The following is a 22165-nucleotide window of genomic DNA, read 5'->3' as shown; positions in this document are numbered from 1 at the left end:
CATCTTAAAGGGCTCACAGAATAATGGGATAGAAAGACAGGTACACAGTACCATGTGGTGAATGCTATAAAGGGGGCAGAGAAAAGGTTAAGGATTGAGCTTGCTACTTACAAAATGAAATTCTCTGTATAAATAGCAAATTATTTCCGTTTAGTTTTCAGGCTGGTTGGTCCTCAGGGCTCTGAAGACAGCCTGGAAAAGAGACCTTTGTAAGGTTTATCGATGTGCATATCCAGTGTGGCATTTAAGGTTGTAATCATTTAGAAAATAAAAACAAACATCTGCATTCTTCTCTTTCAAGTAAAAGTGCCCAAGTGTGGAATATGCCACATGACACTGTTCCTTTATTCAATTGATCAAATGGTTTGATCAATAGGCTGAAGATTGAAAGAAAGAAATCAATATACATGGGGAGAATTTAAAACTCTGTTTATATAATCAATTGATTAGGGGAATTGATTTGAAAGATACAAGCAGGAGGAAAGGACTTAGAAGTAAAGAAGGAGGAAAAAAACAGTTCATATCCTTTAGTGAAGAAAGAGGTAAATGTGGCTTGGGATGTTTGTCATAAAATAAATATGGAAAATGCAAAACTAAGAGTAGAGTTCAGTTTTTAAAAACATGCTTTCCATTGACATTTAGGGTATAATATGTTGTAAAAACATACATTTTCATTGTCATTTCTAGTTGCTTGTGGTTTACTACCAGGCAGTGCTGGGCAGTGGAAAAGACTCAGAATTTAATTTTGGAAGATTACCTCAGCCATGCTGCTTAGCCAAAAGCAGCAGAGAGCGACTCTATCTGGTGTGAGCAGAGAGGGAATCTATGCAGAGGTCTCTAGATGGGTTGTCTGAATTGAACAGTCAGCCAACACAGTACCCTCGAGCTTTGGCTGACTCATCCAGGGTTACAAGGACCGCTAAATGACCTAGCTAAAAGTTCATTTCAAATATCATTGTTTCTCCTTGTGGGAACCTTCCTTCCTTGGGTACTAAAACCTTGAACTAAGCAGAACCCAGAGTCCCAGAGTGACGAATCACATTTTTTTCGGTGCATCACTGAATGTGCTAATGAAGTCCTCATTCCTGTTTCCATCTTGATTCCTAGAATCATGTGTCCTGGCCGTGGGGAAACAGCTGTACTGGTTATGTAGGAGACACTCGCTGCCCTCACAAGGTTTGCAACTGCAACAATTCATTCCAGCTTCAAAAAGCAACTGCTACTGGGAATGGGGTATTTGATAACACTAGTCAATCTCATGAGCACTAACTTGGTGGTTTCTGTCTCACCATGGAGTATATTGTTGGGCTGAAGAAACGTTAGGAGGCCTAACAGGATGGTGTTAAACCATGTGTACACCAAGAAAAGCAGTCATATATATGTATGTTTATATGTATATATGTATATAAATATGTACACATGTTTTTTTGAAGTTCCACTGTGCTCAGGTAGCAAACAGTAATGACAGTTTATATATGTGTGTGTGTATATATATATATATACACACACACATACATATATTGTGTGTGCGTATATATATACATACATACGTATGTATGTGTTACATATACATATAAGATATATATAGATTTAAGTCAGAAGAAAGAATTGTTAGAAGTAAGAGTAAAGGGATAAGGAAAAACAATTTTACTAGACATCTTTGTAAGAATTTAAACATAGCCCGCCTTTTTGTTTAAGTGAATTGGGCCCAAGAATATCATACAAGATGAAAGAATACGGTCATCCGTCTTTTAACAAAATGAGATGGTCCAGGCTTTTGGCACAAAATCTAGGTGATGATGAAGTCTTCCCTGTTTATGAATAACTCAATTATGATATTGTATTTCCACTCAAGGGTCCGTAGTATGAGCTTTCACTTATACAATCCATTTCACAATCAACATTAGATTCTAAAGCTGTGCTACTAATTACATACGGCTATTGAAATTTAAATTATTTGAAACTATTTAAATACAAATAAAAATTCAGTTCCTTGGTCACTCTAGTCAAATTTTAAGTGCCGATAGCTCTAAATGGCCCGTGGATTCTTTATGGCCAGTGCAGGTATGGAACGTTTTTTCTCACAGCAAAAGCCCTATTGGACATCAGTGCTAAGGAATGCTGCTACCTGTGTTTTGCATGTATTTTCTGCTTTGTTTAAAAATTGTGAATTTGGTTTTTTTTTTCTTTGCTATTGATGGAAGAAAATTTCCATGGATCTATTGGACCTTTCAAGGCTTGTGAACCAAGGCATCGGTTGTGTTCCCCAAGTCTAACTTTTCAAGGATTTTTTTTTTTTTTATTTAATCTTTGCTGGAGTATAGTTGCTTTATAATGTTGTGTTAGTTTCTGCTGTACAGCAAAGTGAATCAGCTGTACGTATACATATATCCCTCAGGGATAATTTTTACTGAACAAACTTGAAAGACAGAAAGAGTTCTTTCGCCAAAGAAAATGCCAAGTTTCTTTACTGTTCAAGATGATAAAGGTAAGGTTTCTCTTTGTGGCCAAAGCTGGGTTTACTTATGTTATTATAAAGGCTTTGTTTTCCCAGAGCTCGGTGTTCCCAAGCTCTGATACTCCTACTGAGGTCTTCCACAATGCCTGTGGGGTGAGGGGGCAAGGGGAGGCTGTACAACCATGACCTATGCTGTGTTCTCTCCATTGAGGAATAGTCTTTTGTCTGGGGTCTAGGGTCCCATGTCTTCTGCAAGCGACCATGAAACTGTGGTCGGCCAACTTGGTAGCTCACAACTGTGGTAGAATCTTAGACCCTTTATGATTTTTGATAGTCATTAGTGGCAAAATGAACAATTTTGAATTATTGCCTATGTTCAATGAAAGCTATAAGTAGACTACATAGATGGTATCTCCAGCTTTATTTTATTACTTCTTGAAAGATGGTGCAGTTCCTGAAGGGTGACAATTTATTTCAGCATTGTATCATCTTTCTAAGCGATTCTGTCTTTCTAATGATTTCTTATCACTATAGTGTTTTTTGGCCGAGCTGCAAATAATTGATAAGTGGTGAAATAATTCCTAGGACAATAAAACACTAAAATGTTTCACAAACTAAGAAAAATAAGATAACTAAGATCACATATTGTATTTTAGATTTATAAATGGATCCAATGGACCCATATGATAATTGCAAGGTAGAATGTTTTATTCTATCTTTTAAAAATGTGTAAAATTTCTCTTTGTTCTTTGGGAGATCTTAAGAAAAAAATAGAAGCCATGAGAGAGTTATCCTTACACATTGTTAGAAGTGCTGAAGAACGAAACTTCAGTGGATCTGGATGATATACTGAAGGTTCAGGAAGTCATGGATAATGATGAGAAAGCAAGCACATGCTTCTCCAGATGAGGTATTCTTCCACTCACGACAAGTCACAACCTTTCTGTAAGGAAGAGTTGAATGTGGTTAGCTAACCTCTGAGAGTTCATAGCTTATCTTTGCTGTTGGCCAACTACGCACTGAGAAGTAGCCATATTTGGGTCAGCTTTAGTGAAGGATGTTCATGTTGCCGAGTCCATGTTCCTGTCCATCAGTGCCCAAGTAGTCACCTTTACCTTCAGCCTATTGGGCCAGCACTGGTTGGCTGGAAAAGTAAATTGCCTGATATTTACAGAGGAGATCAAATTGTCCCCACAATTATTAAAAGCCTCATCTACAATGGGAGATTTTGGTGACCACTTAGATGAGACCCAATCTGGTCCCTTGTCCAGGGGTAATGCACACTACGGAGAGCAGTCATTAAGCAATTTTCAAAGTTGCTGGGGCTATGGTAACTGATGACTTCTGCAAAGCCTTTGTGTAGGAAAGAGTTTTAGGCCTTCCAAAAAGGCATAGTTTGGTGGCAGATGGGCAGGTTGTCTATGACATATACTTGTCAACAATCCTGCCACCCTAAATCTTTGATTTCCTCTTCTACAGTTTTCTAAGAAATTTCTGGCTTCTCAGTTTTATTTTAGATGGGCTAGAATTATATCCCAGACTTATAAAACAACTGGTCAACCAATTAGAGCTACTTCCAGTTGCTCCAGATAGCACATTGAAAGTAGAAATTTATTGTTGCTGTTGTTATTATTATTATTATTATTATTATTATTATTATTGCACCCATGTGATAACCACAGCCTAGTATAAGCAAGGGGCTGGCAAACTCTTGCTAAAGGACTAGATAGGACATATTTTAGGTTCTGCAGGCCATGTGAGCTCTATCACAACCACTGAACTCTACTATTTTAGTATGAAGTAGTGGCCATAGAAAACTTGTAAATGACATGATCACAGCTGTGTTCCAATAAAACTTTATTTACATTACCAGGTACTTGGTCAGTGTTGGCCAATGATCATTATTTGATGTCTTGTAGTCTAAGCTCCTCAGATGATATTCTGGCAAGCTTTTCTTCAATTGCTATCAAAGTAAATTAGCAGGGACTTGCAATCATGTTAGTTTTAAAGATTCTCCTCTAGAACTTGTGTTTATAGCAACCCTGCCCTGGAGAATGTCGGAGTCTGACTCTTGCTGTAGATTTGTAGACAAATAGTACAGGCAAGGTTGCAACATGAGACAGAACATGTGTTTGCAAAGAAATCTCTCTCAGGGTCCTCAATTTAGGGGGGAATAGTCCCCCACAATGAGCAGGAGGACTTGCCTTTGTTGGCAAGAGAGGCTTAGGAGAGGTCAAAGGGTAAAGATATTCAGAGTTTTCCATATTCTCTTGTATGCCCTCATCCAGCTCTTGGAGTCTCATAGTTTCCTAGTTAATGCCCTAACTTTCAGGTGAGAGACTTCACAACAATATAAATTCAGTGTAAAATAAACCAGCCACCTGAAGATTAAAGTCTGTTGGTTTTTACCTGACACATCCCTGCAGCTGCACTGGACAATTGTTCTTTCACATGGTTGTTGAACTCCCCGGTGCTCAGCCCACATCTTGACCAAAGTATTCACTCCTTTGGAATTTTCACTTTCTTTTCTCAAGTGAGAATAACCGGCACCATTTTAAGTGGCCAGGCAGCCTGAGAGGACTTGAACCCCTCATGCTCTCTAATACGTCTGTGACAATGACTGCTGTTCCTCCCAAAGCCTTGGCAGGAATGTGCATCTCATTCTTGGTGCCTACAATTAATCATTTCATCAAGGGCTTTATAATGTCCCACGAGAGTCCTTTCTTAACACCAGTTGAATATTTGTTAGGTAACCACAACAGTCCCAAGTACCAATTCCTAGTTTCTATGATTTCCTTGAGTCTATAATTTATAAGCTCTCTTGGTACAAATTTCTGTATCTAGCAAAACACTTGATGGCATCCAAGAGAAACCGATAATGTTTGACTTAACTAGACAGAATATGTAGTGAATGTGTTCTGGGAGCTCATGGAAAGGCCAAGGAAGCTGGGACAACCAGGTTCAGAAACTGGGCAGGGGAAAGGATTCCAGGAGGGAGGTGAAACCACAGACCAATGCAGGACTATGGTCCAGCTCAGTATACACACTGTGACCACTGCAGCTGACCACAAGACACAACAGTTAGAATTTATGGCCAGATACACTATTGAGGCCATGAAACCCTTTCTTTGACAAACAGGTCTGGAGTGAACAGGTAGGTTGAAGAGGCAAGCAACTGCATTGCTTAGAGAGATCTTTGACTCTTGGTTCCACGGAAGAAGAAAATCTGGTAAATTTCCTGCCAAAAGTTTTGTTTTTAGATAAGTTTGAATGACATTTATTAGTGATATTAAAATATTTATATCCTAAATTTAAAAAAATGTGTTGCATTTCATACATAAAGGATATAGCCTAATTCACAAAATAAGTCTCTAAAAATGTCAAGCTGTATTCATATATTATTCATTCAATGTAGAACATTTTGCAACAGGTTGTATTTAATCTTTTTCCTTTCCTGTAGTGGCTCTAAGTGAGGGGGAATCACATGGTCCCAGAGATGAGTAACCACGAGGTTTCCAGAGCAGTCAGCAGGATTTCTAAGATAATAATTCTTTGTTCAATTAGAGTGCCTTTAAATAAGCCTGCCATGAGTCCCTACTTCCCTCTGCCTCACATCTGACCGTTTTTCTCATTTTCCATGGCCCTATAAATACCTAAATGTCACTTCTTAGAGTTTTTCCTTATGTACTTAGTTTCTGCTGAGGAGAAGTTTAAGACACTTTATAGCAGTCAGCCCAGGGCTCCGAAAGTCTGGTTTCTCTCTCCTTTAGCCTGTGCTGCTAAGTCGTGCTGTGTCCTTGGGAAGTGCCCTAAGCCTGCTGGGGCTGGTTTTCTCACTCACAGGAGGAGGGAGCCCCCTTCAGAGTTACAATTCTATAAATAGTCTTTTATGAGGGCTCTTAACATGCCTGGTAGGTTATCTCCATCACTTGATTACCTAGAATCTTGCTTCTTTAAACAATATTCCAACAAATGTTTCTTTGAGTAGCTCCTTTTGTGGGCCTTCTAGAAACTCCTGTTCACCTTCACATTGCACAGCCAGCTTCCTGCGCTTCTGTGGGGTGGTGTAGAGCTCTGGGTCTGAGGGTAGATGATGGAGCAGTCAGACCAGCCTGCACCAATGGCATCTAATACTATAAAGCTTGTTTCAGGAAAGCACCAGACAGGAAGCTTGAAGCCGAGGTAGGTGTACATGAACATTTCCTCCTGTGTATCTGCCTGCCCACTCAGCCAGCCTCGGTTATTACATGTTTAATGTCGTAATTAAAACCCAATGATATCTCACCTTTTTCTTTTCTTTTTCTTACTCTAACCCCTGATTTTATTTATTTGTGATTAATTAATTTTTTTAGGTGGGTGGTTAATTTTTAGTTTCTCAAAATTACGCAGGTAGAGTTAAAAGAAACCAAACACCATTTTCAGGTCCACCCAGCTTCTTGTTTCAGCTTCCCAAAGAGTCCCACATTTTAAGTTTTGTATGTCATTATTTTCATTCAATATTTCTAGAGTTTCATGCTTACATCAGCCTTCTGTTCTATTTTAAGTATCACTGAGTGTCTTGACTACGGAACTCAAAGTGAAAGCTCTGGCATCTTCCTTTCTCACATTCCCACCTAATTTCCTTTCCTCAATGCACTTAAAATGGCAAATGTCAATTTTTACTTATATCAGTATTCAGTGTTTACATTACGATGTCTATATTATAGCTGATTTATGTGCTGTAATGATCACATTTTTATGATGTTCCCCCACCTCCCAGAATGAATAATTTCCCTTTCTTCTTTCTTTTGCTTGGTTGTTTATGTACCAGTTACTAATTCAGCTACAAACTTTTCCCAGAATGTACATCTCTGTAACAATTTAACCCCATCAGGATTCTATCATTGTTCTCTTTTTAGTGGGGGCTTTCCCTTCCTGATGCTATGTAGACATGATCACACACTCGGATTGCTGCTCAGCTGACCTCGGCGAGCATCAAGCTGGACCAGTGTCCCTAACCTCTGCTCTCCCGGATCCGCTACTGGAGCCTGTGTTGTCCTCCTCATTGGTTCACTTTCTCAGTTTGCATTACGGTTCACAATTGATTGGAGAGTTGGTTGGTAAAGACTTCTATGCTGGAAATTATTTCTCCCCAATTTTAAAGGCATCTATTGATTGTCTTCCAGCTTCTGTGTTGTTAAGAAAGTCCAACATTTTTGCTACTTATGATTCTGTGTAAAGGACTTGTTATCTTCAAATGTTAGGAGAAATGTTAGCTGCAAATTTATAAGAACAAGGCACTAAGATGGTGACTGGAAGCTCTGTAATATGGTTGAGATTGTTGGGTGATGAATGTCAGACTCTGCTCTGCCCTGGGGGGTCCATTTCTCCAAGCAGCTATCAACAGTAAGGTCTCTGTTGGACAAAAGGTCCACTTCTCCCTGAGGAAGATTATACTCTGAGTACATAATGCTGGATGCCAGTAGTTTTGCAGCTCCAGGAAGGAGACAAGGATTAGATCTCACAGGTTGGTATTTTGATTTTCACTTGATCATCCTCATTTTGGTACTGACCCTGCCCTTACCTGTCCCCTACATCTCTGTGTCTAGAGTATGCATTAACCTTTCTTTCTTCTGAGGTTGGAGAGGGGCAGGCCTGCTGGAGGACACCAGCACATGGAGCCACTTCAAGTCCTCTCTCAGTCCATTTGTCCTGTCCTTTCAACCTGCCCCAAGCTCCCTTGTACTTCCAGGTTCCTTGCACCTCCAAAGTCCTGAGATATTCCTGGCGACCTGCTCTGTGGTCTATCCTACTTCTTGACTTGATTCTGCCATCTTGAGTCTTCTATATCCATCACCTCTTGCCCATCAGTTTTCCAACATTCTTTTCTCCCCAGTATGTGTTGCCATTGCCTTTTCTCCAATTCTCCTTGTCCTTGATAGATCATACAGCTTCCATCCTTTTACTACCTTTGCTTTCATCTTAATAAGCCTGCAGGGATGAGTGAGGACAGTGCCTGTGCTCCACCTGCACCACTTAAACAAACCTATCTCTCACTTACTAATTACTCAAACCTGCAGATTAAAGTTGATGCAGTCCTTTCTCTTCTTAGTCTCATTCCCTTCCATCCTTCCTTCCTATCTTCTAAGACTGTCTCTCTTAGATTAGTAATATACATAGTCCATCCTTTAAAAATCTTTTCTACACATATATATCTATAATTAATATATAACCTCATTAAAAAATGAGCAAAGGATCTGAACAGACATTTCTCTAAAGAAGACATACAGATGGCCAACAGGTATATGGAAAGATGTTCAACATCGTTAATTATCAGGGAAATGAAAATCAAAACCGCAGTGAGATGTCAATGCATATCTGTTAGAGTGTCAATTATAAAAAAAAAAGACAAAAGATAACAAATGTGTGTGAGGACATGGAGAAAAGGAAAGAACTTGGAGTAGCCACTAACGAGAACAGTATGGGGCTTCCTCAAAAAATTAAAAGAATAGAACTACTGTGTGATCCAGCAGTGCCACGTCTGAATATACATCCAAAGAAAATGAAGTCATGCTCTCAAAGAAATATCTACAGTCCCATATTTATTGCAGCATCAGTCACTAGAGCCAAGACATAGAAACAGCCCATGTGTCCACTGATGGATGGATAAAGAATGAATATATAAGCATACTTTATGTGTGCGTGTGTGTGTGTATACACACACATGCAATGGAACATTATTCAAACTTAAAAAGAGAGAAATCCTGCCTCTTTTTTTTTTTTTTTTTGTGCCGCACGGCATGTGGTATCCTAGTTCCCCCACCAGGGATAGAACCCGGACCCCCTGCAGTGGAAGCCTAGAGTCTTAACCACTGCACCGCCAGGGAAGTCCTAGTCCTAAAAAAAGAGGGGAATTCTGCCTTTTGTAACAACATGAATGAGCCTGAAGGGTATCATGCTAAGTAAAATAAGCCAGACAGAGAAAGACAAATGCTGTATGGTGCTACTTATAGGTGGAATCTAAAAACAAAAGAACAAACAAGAAACAAACAACTCATTCTAATTCATAGACTCAAAGAGTAGAATGGCTGCCAGGGTTGGGGAGTGGTGGTGGGAAATGTAGAGGTGTTGGTCAAAGCAAAGAAACTTGCAGTTATAAGATTAATAAGTTCTGAGGATCTAATCTACAGCTAGGTGACTATAGTTAATAATACTGTATTGTATACTTGAAATTTGCTAAGAGTAGATCTTAAGCATTCTCACCAAAAAACCCCAAAAAGATAACTATGTGAGGTGATTGATGTGTTAATTAATTTCATTGTGATAATCATTTCACAATGTAGATGTATATCAACTTATCATGTTACACACTTTAAATATATTACAATTTTATTTGTCAATCATATCTCAGTAAAGCTGGAAAAATTTTTTAATTAAAAAATAAAAGACGTTTCTCCTACTCCACGTCAAAGGGTAGAATTAAAACCCAGAGTAAGACCAGAAGAGGATCAAAAATTCTAACACACATAGCTCACTGCTTGCCCCACAGGCTGGGGCAGAGTGTTTGAAAAAGGACTACACATGGTTACATTTCTATCTGGAAAATCCAGCAATTGCCCAGAAGCATTATGAATAACTGAATTTCTGGCAAAATTAATTTGACCATTGTTTCCGTGATTTATTTTCAATGTTAGCCCTTTGATTTTGAAAATACTTTTCAAATTCATCTGCCCACTTTCTTGCCCTATTATGTATCACTTAGCGCACTGTTAAAACTCCTGTTCGAGGGAAGTCTGGTACCCAAGAAAGGGATTTGGCAGGTCCCCCAGAAATGGGCTAGGCTGTGGAGCGGAGGCCAGTGGTGAGCTGGGCTGATATTGATATCTCAATCAGAAAAGTCTGCGAGTTACTGGGCATATGCAGGGCCTCAGAGGCACTCTATCTAACCTCAGTCATGGCTGTCCAGAACTGTGTCTGGGGATGCAGATGGTAGAAATCATGGTCCAGAATAATTTGACTACAACATAGCCTCTGGAATTTGTTTTTTGTTGCTACTGCTTTGGTCCAAATCATTGAGATTTTTGCAAGTGTGTTTTTTCAGTTTCTCTTCCTTTTTCTTCAAACAATCCATCTAATTGGGCCTCCAAGTCATCTCCCAGGGCTGAAGGCAGTGAATGCCTGTGGATGATCATTCAGGGATTCTGGGATTGGAGAGCAATTTGGACCATGAGGGGGAACAGACACCTCCCCTCCATCAGCCTGGGGACTTCACTGCCTTTCTTAGACACTAAGCATTTTAATATCTTAGGGATAATACTTAGGTGGGGAGCGGATTGAAGAAAGAAAGGGAATGGACACAGAGAGATGGGAGTGGTAAAGACAAGGGTCTCTGACTTCTTCAAAGCCTGGCCTTAGATCTGCATGAGCCTGCCCCATGCCCCAGGTGACCCACAGGTGGGAGCCTCTGAGCTGCGTTTAATCAGCAGGAGTTACTGTCCATGAGAGGGGCAGACTGAAAAGGCTCACATCTCCACTTCTTACCTGTTGATGCTTCATGATATTAATAAACAGTAAATCCCGAGCTGTTAACATGCAGCAGTCCTACCCATAATGCAAAGCCAATTTATGCCATTTCAAGCCATAGGGACCTATCATATCAAATAACACAGTTTGTAAAAGACTTTCAACGTAAAGGATCTCAAATGGATTTTTGGCTATGCTTTTTAAAGATCAACAATAAAAGTTCATGGAGCAAGGAATACAATCTCTGCTGGGAAGGCCAGACACAAGCAGCCCACATCATGCTTTTTTCCTTCTACCCTAAACTTCGCAGGGATACATGTACAGATAAAGGTGGTTAAAGGTGCAGAGGAGACAATGATTTCCTGTGTAGGATAAGATAGTTTATAGAATTTTTTCATGGAGAGTTCAGTGTGCCCTTTCCTTTGTGTGACCTGATGATTGTAGAAAATATGCCCACGGAATTGTTCATTTAGAGGAGAGCTATGGTCAAATTAGACATTGTTATGGACTGAATGTTTGGTACCTGCAAAATTTGTATGTTGAAGCTTTAACCCCCAAAATGTTGGTATTAGAAAGATGGGCCTTTGGGAGGTAAGTAAGTTTATATGAAGTCATGAGGGTGGGGTCTCCACGATGGAATTAGTGTCCTTATAAGAAGACGAAGAGAGACCACATCTCTCTCCATCATGAGAGGACACAGTATGAAGGCAGCCATCTGCACACCACGAAGAGGCCTCACCAGGAACCAGATCTGCCGGCACCTTGATCTTGGACTTCCAGTCTCCAGAACTGTGAGAATAAATGTGTCTTGTTTAAGGCCCCCAGTCTGTGGTGTTTTGTTATGGCAGCCGGCAACAACTAAATTTACACATAAAATACTCTAGTGGGGAGTGGAGGCAACTCCCAATTCCTACTCCAAATTGTAATTTTCAAAAGAGAAAATATTGAGCCCCACTTTTGTGTAAAAAAATATAGACAGAGGTTGACAAAACCAAGATCAAAAACTGCATTGGCAGATATGTGGGACATTTGACCTAAAATGACCAGACTGGTAAAAAATAACTTTTATGATTTCAAGTCTCTATTTTTCTCTTTCCTTTATTGAAAAATCCTCTTCATGCCTTCCTCCTCCATTTTCCCGTAAAATTCTGTGTGGGTCAAGCCTTGCTGGGGACTGTGAAAGATTTAATTATTCATTAGGGCTAAGCAGCTGGCTGCTTCCAGGTTACTGCTTACACACTTCCTGTCCTTTCAAAGTTTTGAAAGGTTGTTTTGTAGGGATTATAACTCATCTTTTAAAATGTTTAATATTTTACTCATTAGGAAATTGGCTCATAGCCAAAGAGCAATGTTAAAAAATAGTTAAAAAGCATATAACAAGTGGCTTTTATTGGAAGTATTTCAAACAGTGTATATGTTTTGTTCAATCGTCTGACGGACCATAAGTAATTTAAAGTCACTGCCATATATGCTGAGGGTGAGGAGATGGGGGCCTCATGAAGGTCAGAAGGGCTTGGTCAATAACATCATCCACGGAGAGGGACGTCTCTTGAGAACAATAGAAAGAAAGCAGCGTTGGCTGCAGTGAGCATACCTTAAATGTAATCATGGTTTTGCCACTCTTATCTATAAATCTTACACAAAGTAAGAAATAAAGGTACAAAAACTCCCAGAGCCCACGGACCGGCAGTACTGCTATCTACCTCGTAGGGTTAATGTGCAGTGATGTCTGCGTGGCCAGAGTTATGCTGGCCTTGAGCTGGTCCTGGAATTTGCTTGTGGGATGAAATCAGGCTGGAGCTGACTGGCATGTGGCCCAGGGTCATGGCAAGGACACTGTCTGTGATGGATTCAGGTGTGTACGCACATGTCAGCAGGGTCCAGTAGCTGTAGAGAATGGCCAACCCAAGTGCATTTCCAGGAAGGAATACTCAGCGTGTGCCTTTCAGGCTGGGCAGCCGTGTGGGCATCAGTCAACACTGAAATATAATAAGCGCTTTACAAATATAATAAGTTGCCCACAGAACAGTCCGATGCAGGGCTGGGGGATATTCTGGGCTGCTCTCCTCCAAGCAGTGATTCAGAGATCCAGGGTCCTTCCATCCTGTGACATGGCTTCCTTCAACATGTGCCTTCCCTGGCACCAGAATAAGAAAGGGCACAGAAGGTTGTGCAGTGCAGACCTGGAAACAGCATACATTATTTTTGCCCATGTTTCATTGGCTGGAACTCAGCCACGTGGCTCTAACCCCGTTGAAAAGGAGGTCTGGAAACGCCATCTTCCTTTGTATCTAGGGAGGATGTGGGTGGAGAGCACCAATCCAATCTCCGCCACAGTCTTTCCTCTGGCCACCCTTTCACTCTTGCCCCCATTCACAGGACAGAGCAAGCCCCTCCCAAGGAGACACCCCAACTCTCCATCCAGTCCTGGGCATCCTCAGCTCTTCCTATCAGGTCCAGATGGGCTCTTCTGGTTTTGTCAAAAGATAAACAAAAAATACAAGTTGTCAACTCATTAAATATTACAAATTGTCCCAACGTACCCCATACTCAAGGATGGAATGGAGACAGGAAAACCAGAAGAAGGGGGAGATGAGAGACACACAGCACGCTCTGCATCGGCACAGCTGGGTAGCCCGCTGAGAAGACGTGTGGATTGCCCACCTTGGGGGCGGGGTCCCTTAGATAAGGCCTATTGGCATTTCCTGGGAGAAGTGCCCTTCAGCTCCATTGTCTGGGAGTCCCTTTCTCCTCGTGAGTCTCCAGGGCCACACTGGGAGTGGTTGTTCAGGAGGGTGCCATCTTGCGGTGTCTATAATCTCCAAATCCTGCCTATGACTGGTGAAAAACTAGAGGTCCAAGGATTATTGTTTTGTCTTGCACAGTAAAATAATTTTTAAATGGACTTACAGTGTCTTTGGCAGTAAATTTTCTTAAAAATTTAGTTGGTTTCTTTCTGATTTATTTGCTACTGGTCAGTTCATTTGTCAAGAACTACGTCTATATGCTCCCCAAATATAGACCCCAAATCTGCTTCATTTCTTTGTATTTACCCCGGTGTGTTTCTCTTCTAACTTAATGTCTTTACTCTGAGGCCAGCTGCAATAATAGATTGAGATACATTTTTAATCTGAGTTTTTCACTGAGTCACTATATTCATCTTAAAAGTTATCCTGGGATTTTGTTGTTCAAGTCTTTTAAATTTCATGTCTCATGTTTTAAGACATAGTTGTGAGCTTTTTCAACTCAAAAGCCCATGAGTTTCTGGATGCTCTCCAGTCCCTTTCATTTCTTTTGCAAGTTGCCTAATTTTTTTCTCTTTTTAATATTATTTTTTAATGAAAAATGTCTAACATGCAGCACAGTTGAAAGAATTTTACAGTGAAGATTCATACGCTCAGCATCTAGATTCTATAAAGAGTTGACTGTATTTGATATACTACACCTCTATCCATCTTGATTTCTTCCTGAGCTCACCTCATTCTGGTAACACCTTGTACACACAGCCAATTATAGGCAGCACACACACATGCTCTGATATTTCCCACCACCTCTCTTGGAGGGAACAGGCGGGGTCACACGCGGCCTGCCTTCCCAGCCACTGCAGGTGATTGTTAACCAAGTGATTTCCCACTGCTCACCCTGTCTCCATCTTTCCTGTCTGCAACATCAACTTCCTGCTACTTGAATACTTATATATGGCACATATATTACCTTTTTTATTATAATAGCCCTGCATTCCAGTGTGTCAGTTTCCAGCAGCGAAATAATGTTTCAGGGGAAAGAAAAGGAAAAATCCTGGCAATCACAATACCTTAACTCAACAGAAGTTTGTTGTTGGCTTGTGTCATGGTTCAGTGCAAGTCAGGTGACTTTCCTTGGCTCTGTCTCAAGGGTGGCAGGGCCCGTCCACCTCAGGGCACAGCTGTCTTCATAGAGAACACTTGGAAGGCAGCATATCATATTTTATCTCCAGGTATGGATGTGGTGCACACCCTTTTGGCCAGAACCCAGACAGAATCCCTACCCTACTAGAAAGAAGCCCTGGGGAACAGTCTCCTTCTTTCTTTGTGCCTAAGAAGAGGAAATTTGGTTGGTGAGTGTATTAGTTTCCTGGGTCGACCAAAGTACCACAGATGGGGTGACTTAAAACTACAAAAATTTATTCTCTTACAATTCTGGAGGCTAGATATCTAAAATCAAAGTGTTGTAGGGTGTGCTCCTGCAGAGGCTCTGGGGAAGAATGTGTTGGATCCTTTTCTCTTAACTTTTTGTGATGACCAGCAATCCTTAACATTCCTTGACTTACAGCTGTCTCGTTCCAATCTCTTACCTCCGTCAAAACATGGTCATCTTCTCTCTGCCTGCCTCTTTTCTCCTCGCCTTATAAGGGCACCAGTCATCTTGGATAAGATGCTCCCAGTAACTTCCATCTGCCAAGAGCCTATTTCCAAATTAGGCCACACTGACAGGTATGGGGGTTAGGAATTGAACATACCTTTTGGGGGGATATATTTCAACTCACAACAGTGAGTATCTGGCTAGTCTCATTATAAGATTCTAATAACGAATTCTTCTTCCACATGAATGAAATTGGACCTTGAAGCCAACTTGGGAATAAGGAAGAGTTAGTTCCAGGTACCAACATGGTGGTCAAAAGCTTATGTTGAAGGAACCTAAAAAGGCTAAGATGTACAGAGGCCAGGGGAGTGCTATTTTCTGTCATCTCTACTAAATTGTCACTCAAGTGTGGTTTTAGGGCAGAATGAGAGTCTCTGCTCAAAATATATATTTTAATGTTACCTATAACCCAGAGGAATGATTTACTATAGGGATGTTTGACTACTCACAGCAGAAATCATGGTGAGGGAGGTGAGCAATGCAGGTCTCACTCAGGTTCCTAAAAGCAGCGTCTCAGTGTCAGCAAGGAGAAACCTGGGCCTGGAGCAGCCCCACTGCCCTTTTATCCTTTACCTAAAACACACGCACAGAGGAATCAAACCCCTAACTTTCACAGCTCTCCCTTTCCCTGTTTGTGTGATCCTGCATCCTTTCACTTTTTTACTAAAATATTAAAGTTTTAATTTAATAATTATACATATTGCTAATTATATATGTGTATATACATATAACAACATATATATTTGATACTTAAATATAGAAATTGTGTTTATACATCAGTTGTCTCATGCAATCTTTGTGGAAGGCAATTTGGCCATATGTACCAAAATCTATTGAAAATTTTAAACACTTTGACTTAATAGTTTTTCTGCTGGGAATCCACCCTAAGAAATAATCCAAAGAACTGAATTTGCTTTATGAACAAGCACTTATTGCAGCATTGTGTGTAACAGTGAAAAATTGGGAACAGTCTAAATGTCCAACAAATGGGTAATAGGTAAGTAAATTATGGGAGACAGTTAGGCAGTCATTAAAATAATGTTTATAATGAGCTTGTAATAATATTATAGAAGAATTTACATTGTAATAAAAAATAAAGGAACAGGAGGCAAAATTATAGTAAGATGACATCCATACTAATTTCAGTAAATCTATACACACAACCAGGATGATGGTATACAAAAATGCCAAGAGTTACTGTTTCTGGAGTGTGGAGCTTGAAGTGATTTGAAAATTTCTTATTCCTGCTTTTCTTCATTTTCCAAATTTATTGTACTGGGTATTTTGTAATGGGAAACATAATAAGCATTTAGAAATAAAGACATAAACGAGGGAAGAAATTGTTACATTAAACGTTACATTTATTAAAAAGAAAATCATAAAATTATCACTGCCTTAGAAAACTCAAAGTATAAGTTTACTCTCCATAGGGGGCTCAGTGGGAATAGTGGGTTTGGATGCCATGATTTCCAAATTTTCACAGCCTTTGACCAGTTTGCAGAGGCCGGTGGCTGAGGCAGCATGCCAGCAGAAGGCCTTCAGCAGCAACGCTGGCCCTGGGCACTCACAGGCCACCGCTGGGGCCAGCTGGTCACAGCACAGACACACATCTCCTCCAGAGAGCTCTGTCTCTGGCCTCTCAATTACCTGTCCCTCGCTGTGTCATTTCCACCAGCTTCTGGGGACTTTGATGAGATAAATGTTGCCAGGGGAAGATGAAACAGACTGACAGCGGCTGCATTCAAACAGGCCACTTACAAAGGAAGGGAGTTTAACAACATTAGTATCAGAGCAGCCATTTTAAATGTCAATCTGTCTCCTCAAGTGATCAGAAAAACACATTCTCTGTTTTTTTATTCAGAGCTGATTCTTTCCCCGGCTAAAGGAGGCAGAATGTCACTCAGGGAAACTGGATGCCTAACACCGATTGTGTTTAAAAAGAAACATATTTTCCACCTGGTATTGTGACAAAGGGTAAAAGTCCCCAGTCTCTCTTCCTCTCTTTTATTCAAATATTATTTCAAGCTTTAATTAGCAAAATCTCACATGTACTGGGTTTCAAATATCAAGTACGGATAACCAAAAATGACTGTAAAAAAAAAAAGGGTGGGAAAAGACCCCAGCCTGACCATTTGCCATGCTTGTCCCCCTACATAAGCTGATAAAATTTATTTTATTTTTTTAATACAAGGTCATTTGCTGTTTCTGAAACGCCTCAACCACCACATAGAGCTTGCCACAGTGTCTGGACGACAGCAGATTTGAATACATGTCAGCAAGTTTTAACAAGGGGATAAAGGAAACACTGGTATAAAGGTAGCACTTCTGGTGATTTAGAAAAGAAAGCATGCCCGAATGCTAGACTCAAAGAAAGGCAATCAGTTTCGAGATAAGAGAAGAGTCTGAAAATCTTTGGGTGTCAAACATTTCCTATGTTTTGGCTGCAGCTCCTTGAAGAATTCCTTATCTTTCACCAGGCTATGAGGCAAAGACTTCCTGACTGGACCTCTTCCTATGAGCTGGAGGTCCAGCGTTTCATGATGCTTGTATCACAGTTGGGGCAGGCTCACCAATCTCCCCTCCTTCTATTGTGTTGGGTTATGTGGTCAAAGCAAATAGTCCAGCAACAATGGCCTCTCGCTTGCTGCTTCTCTGTCATTGAAATTTCCTATGTAGTTGCAACAAACTCCACAAACAGAAGCGAATGGGAAATGCATACATTCAACCCGTGCATTCCTTTCATCTGTAGCTCTCCTTCTTTCTTTTTAAAGAACTTTGAAAACTTTTTGCCTATCAAGCCCTTGACTATTTTCCTGCATAATTAGGATGACTCTCTGTTTTGAATGGTTATATCTATGTTTGCATTTCGACAGGTTGCAACTCCCAGAAAAATCTTTGCATTAAGATAAAAAATTACGGATGGTATCAGGGTTGTAATTTCGCAATATTGTGCCAGGTGAGATAACCTTAGAATGAGACAGCTAAGCTTCATGCAAATATGGGATCTGTGTCCACTTCTGCGGCGTCTCTTCTGAGTCTCCTGGTTTCTTTGAGACACTTCTGCAGAATTTGGAATCAGAAGTCAGGGCCTCACATATTTGAGAACCGAAAGACTTTCTCTCCAAAGCTGGCTTCCTGCTGGTTGATACCAAGGTCATTCATTATGCAAAATCATTAGTCACATTGCATTACCTCTGCAATCAGGCCTTTGACAATTAGTCTTAAACTTAAAAAAGAAAAAAAAAAAATAGGTACAATTCTCAATAGACACAAAAGAGATGATAAATTTGCCTGATCCATTATACCTCTGCAGTGTTTCTCACTGTGGCCCACTCTTCGCCATTCCATAAAGGCACTGCTCTATTTTGTGTCCCTGGCATTTTTTTCTTGATAATTATCCCTGCCTTTTAATTGACCATCCTGCATTGAGGTCCTCTGCTTGCTGGAAGCATCTTTCAGTCCTGGTCGTCACAGTCACACACATGGACTCCCCAAGCTCTGCACAGACTCTCTGCTTAAACTTTCTGTCCAGCATTGGATTCTTAGCAGGTTTGTTTCTCTTCCTAACATTCTGTCACTAAATGTCAGTCTCAAAAGGGCAAGGGCCGCATGGTCTTATGTCTGCATTCTTACAGCAGCTCACAGAGCCACCCAAGACAAGACCCCTCACCTCCCTCAGCTTTCAATGATGTATAATGTCACTTGTAAATATAAAAAATGCTGTCACAGAGAAAGACAAATATCATATGGTATCACTTATATGTGGAATCTAAATGAACTTATTTACAAAACAGAAACAGGCTCACACATAGAAAACAAACTTATGGCTACCAAAGGGGAAAGGCGGGAGGGGGGGATAAATTAGGAGTTTGGGATTAAAATATACACACTATTATATATAAAATAGATAACCAAGAAGGACTTACTGTAGAGCACAGGGAACTATAATCATTATCTTGTAATCTATAAGGGAAAATAATCTGAAAAAGCACATATATATATATATGCATATACATATATTGGAATCACTGTGCTATACACCTGAAACTAACACAACATTGCAAGTCAACTATACTTCCATAAAATAAAAAAAAAAAAATGCTGTCATTTCAGGATTCATAAATGATGAAAGAAAATGTCCCATTCTCTCTGAAAGGCCAAAGCAGAGTCCTGTCAGAGCTTCAGAAAATGTATAGCTCTGCCTGGGATACTCCCCTCTGAGCCCACAGGTCAGTAGTGCCCGGAATGATGCCCAGGTGTTGTGCGAAACTTTCCAGGGACTATCTGTTCGCTTCCTAGCTTTGTGGTCACCGCTGGCTGTACTAAGTCCGGGTCCCCATTGTTCTGGCTCTTTCCTCTTCAGGGCAGGGGGGGGGTCACCCGGTGAAGAGGAACAGAGAGCGGTGGTGCTTTGTCCATTCGCACGTTGCCTTGGAAACGGCTGGTGGGGAGCCCGCTTTCCCCTCATTAACAGGCCTGTCCATTTACAGCGGATTTTCTCCTAGGTCCCTCCCGCTATTTACGCCACTTAAAGAGACCCTAAAAAACCTTTCCCTATTTATTAAAAAGAATAAAAATGACATTTTGTCAGGCCTTCAGTGTTTAAAATCCTAACAGATAATGTATGGTTTCGATAGTGATGCCAATTCACAGAAACCCCTCAGCAGCACATTTTTCTGGTCTCCGTGGATTCCCAGACTTTATAATTATATATTTTCTCCCTCTTTTATTCTTTCATCTCCTCCTTTGCTTCATATCCCACCGTCAAAGAATTACTGCCACTTTGGCTTTTCTATGATCTCAGTGCTCTGATCATGTACCTGGATCCCTTTTGTGGGTTTAAGAAGTCACACATGCTCAGATTTGGGAATTTACAGAGCAGTTTTCCCCACCAACACACTCAATAAATGAAGAAAAAATAAGATATGTAAGAAGATGCTTTATAAATGGTGAAGCATGTTTTAGACTTGGAAAATTGTTATAAGAATAAAAACTACACAGCATTTCAGACAACTGATACCCTTATTTTTCACAACAGAATGTTGAACGTTTTAAATGTGATTTCTTTTTTTCAAAGCATATTCCTGACTGTCATTTTACTCAATCCTCTTCAACCATTGTACATTGGGTGTAGGGTGCCAATAGCTTTGTTTCCCAGCACCCCTTGCCTCTGTGTGTGACCATAGTGATTGAGTAGGTCTCCTGGGGGATTCTAAGTGGGACCGACATACGCCTCAATGAGACGGGGACATTTGAGAAGTGGGAGGCTGCCACAAGCTCTCTTTCCCCTTTCATTAGCTTCCAGTAGGAAGAGCAAGGCCCTAAGTCATGGTGGAGTCACATGATAGAAGACACTTCAGCCCTTCCATCCCAGGCCCTCAGGCACGTCTGGGCTCAGCAGTTTCAGAATTGGGGTTATCAGGGGTACAGGGTATACAGCTCTAGACGCTTCAGAAAGATGCTCGGCCCCTTTGCCCCTTTCTCTGGCCATGGATGCAGGCCTGAGTCAAGGAGACAGAGGTTGTAAGAGAGAGCATCCTTCTTACAGATGTGGGTTCCTGTTTTTATGTGTGTTTGCTTTATTTTTAATCAGCATTCCCCCTAGTTCATCTTTATGTTTTTCCCTTAAACTAGCCAGCCCCACTGTGCAGGGTAACTGTTCTGAAAAGGCAGATCCTTTGGGTGTTGCTACATTTCTACAGATATTTGACAGGTAAAAAAAGGGGCAGATGAGCAAGACATAATCATCGTCATGGCCCAAAGGAGTTCTAATATTTATTTGCTAATTTTCACAAGTTCATTTATGTGCACATTGAACCCATTTTCTTTAGTAAAACGAAGTCCCTGAGTTCACTGCCCTCTGACTTCAGGCTCTTCCTGCAACTGGACAAGAATAATCTCCATCCTCCTGCCCGGCTACTCTGTAAATACGGAGGGAGAGGCTGACAGGGCAATGCCAGGTGATGAGGCATCTGGTCCAGGCAGTAAGGGCTCTGGAATGCAAGGATGAGCCTGGGTGGGGACACCTCACCCTGCAGTCAGGGCTGGGCTGAGAGGCGGGTGTAAGGTGGGTAGTTTCCTGAACCGCCCGCAGATGTGCAAATTGGAAGGGAGAGAGGGAGAAAATCTTTGCAGGGAAATGAAGGTGGGGGGGACAGAACAAAAAACGGGGGAGACGGGGTGGGGGGAGGAAGGAGAGGAAAAGGAGCAGAGACGGGGAACAGGGTGGCACAGGAGGAAAAGTGTCTGGGTTGGGAAGATTGGGACCATCAGGATGGGGTGTCCGTTCTTAACTCTCTGTGTGCAGGGCAAGGATAAGGAACCACGGTCGTGCCGTGGGGTTGTGATGCCCGCACCCCAGCCGTCTTAAGGCTTAATGGAGGGGATGCCAGAGCTCCCAGTACAGCAATGGGCCTCGAAGGGCTGGAACTTTCCTTCTCTGACACCTGTCATTGGGACAAGTTCCTCTATGGGAAACACTTAAGCAGGGCTGAATTAGGGCCGAGGAAAGAGGACATTCACACTAGACTTGAGGAAGCTGTCACCCAAGGTGCAGGCCTGCTAGCTGGGAGACCAGCTCCTCTGAGGGGATCCCGGGCAGAGGAGGTGGGTACCACCCCAGCCCCAGATGGAGGCCAGGCCCTGCTGGTGAGCAGCAAGGGACCCTGGGAAAAGCCCTCTGGTGAGGGTGGGGCGAGGGCTGCGGATGCCAGGCAGATGTGTCCTCAAGATTCTGGAGCTAGACGGGTCCTTAGAGATAGTCAGATCTGACCCAGTGGCGACTTCTCCAGGTGAGAAGCCAGC

This window comes from Delphinapterus leucas, chromosome 13, assembly GCF_059928025.1.
Source record: "Delphinapterus leucas isolate spDelLeu-1000000601 "Yukka" chromosome 13, BTC_Dleu_Yukka2, whole genome shotgun sequence".
NCBI classification, from domain to species: Eukaryota; Metazoa; Chordata; class Mammalia; order Artiodactyla; family Monodontidae; genus Delphinapterus; species Delphinapterus leucas.
This window is presented reverse-complemented; position numbering follows the sequence as displayed.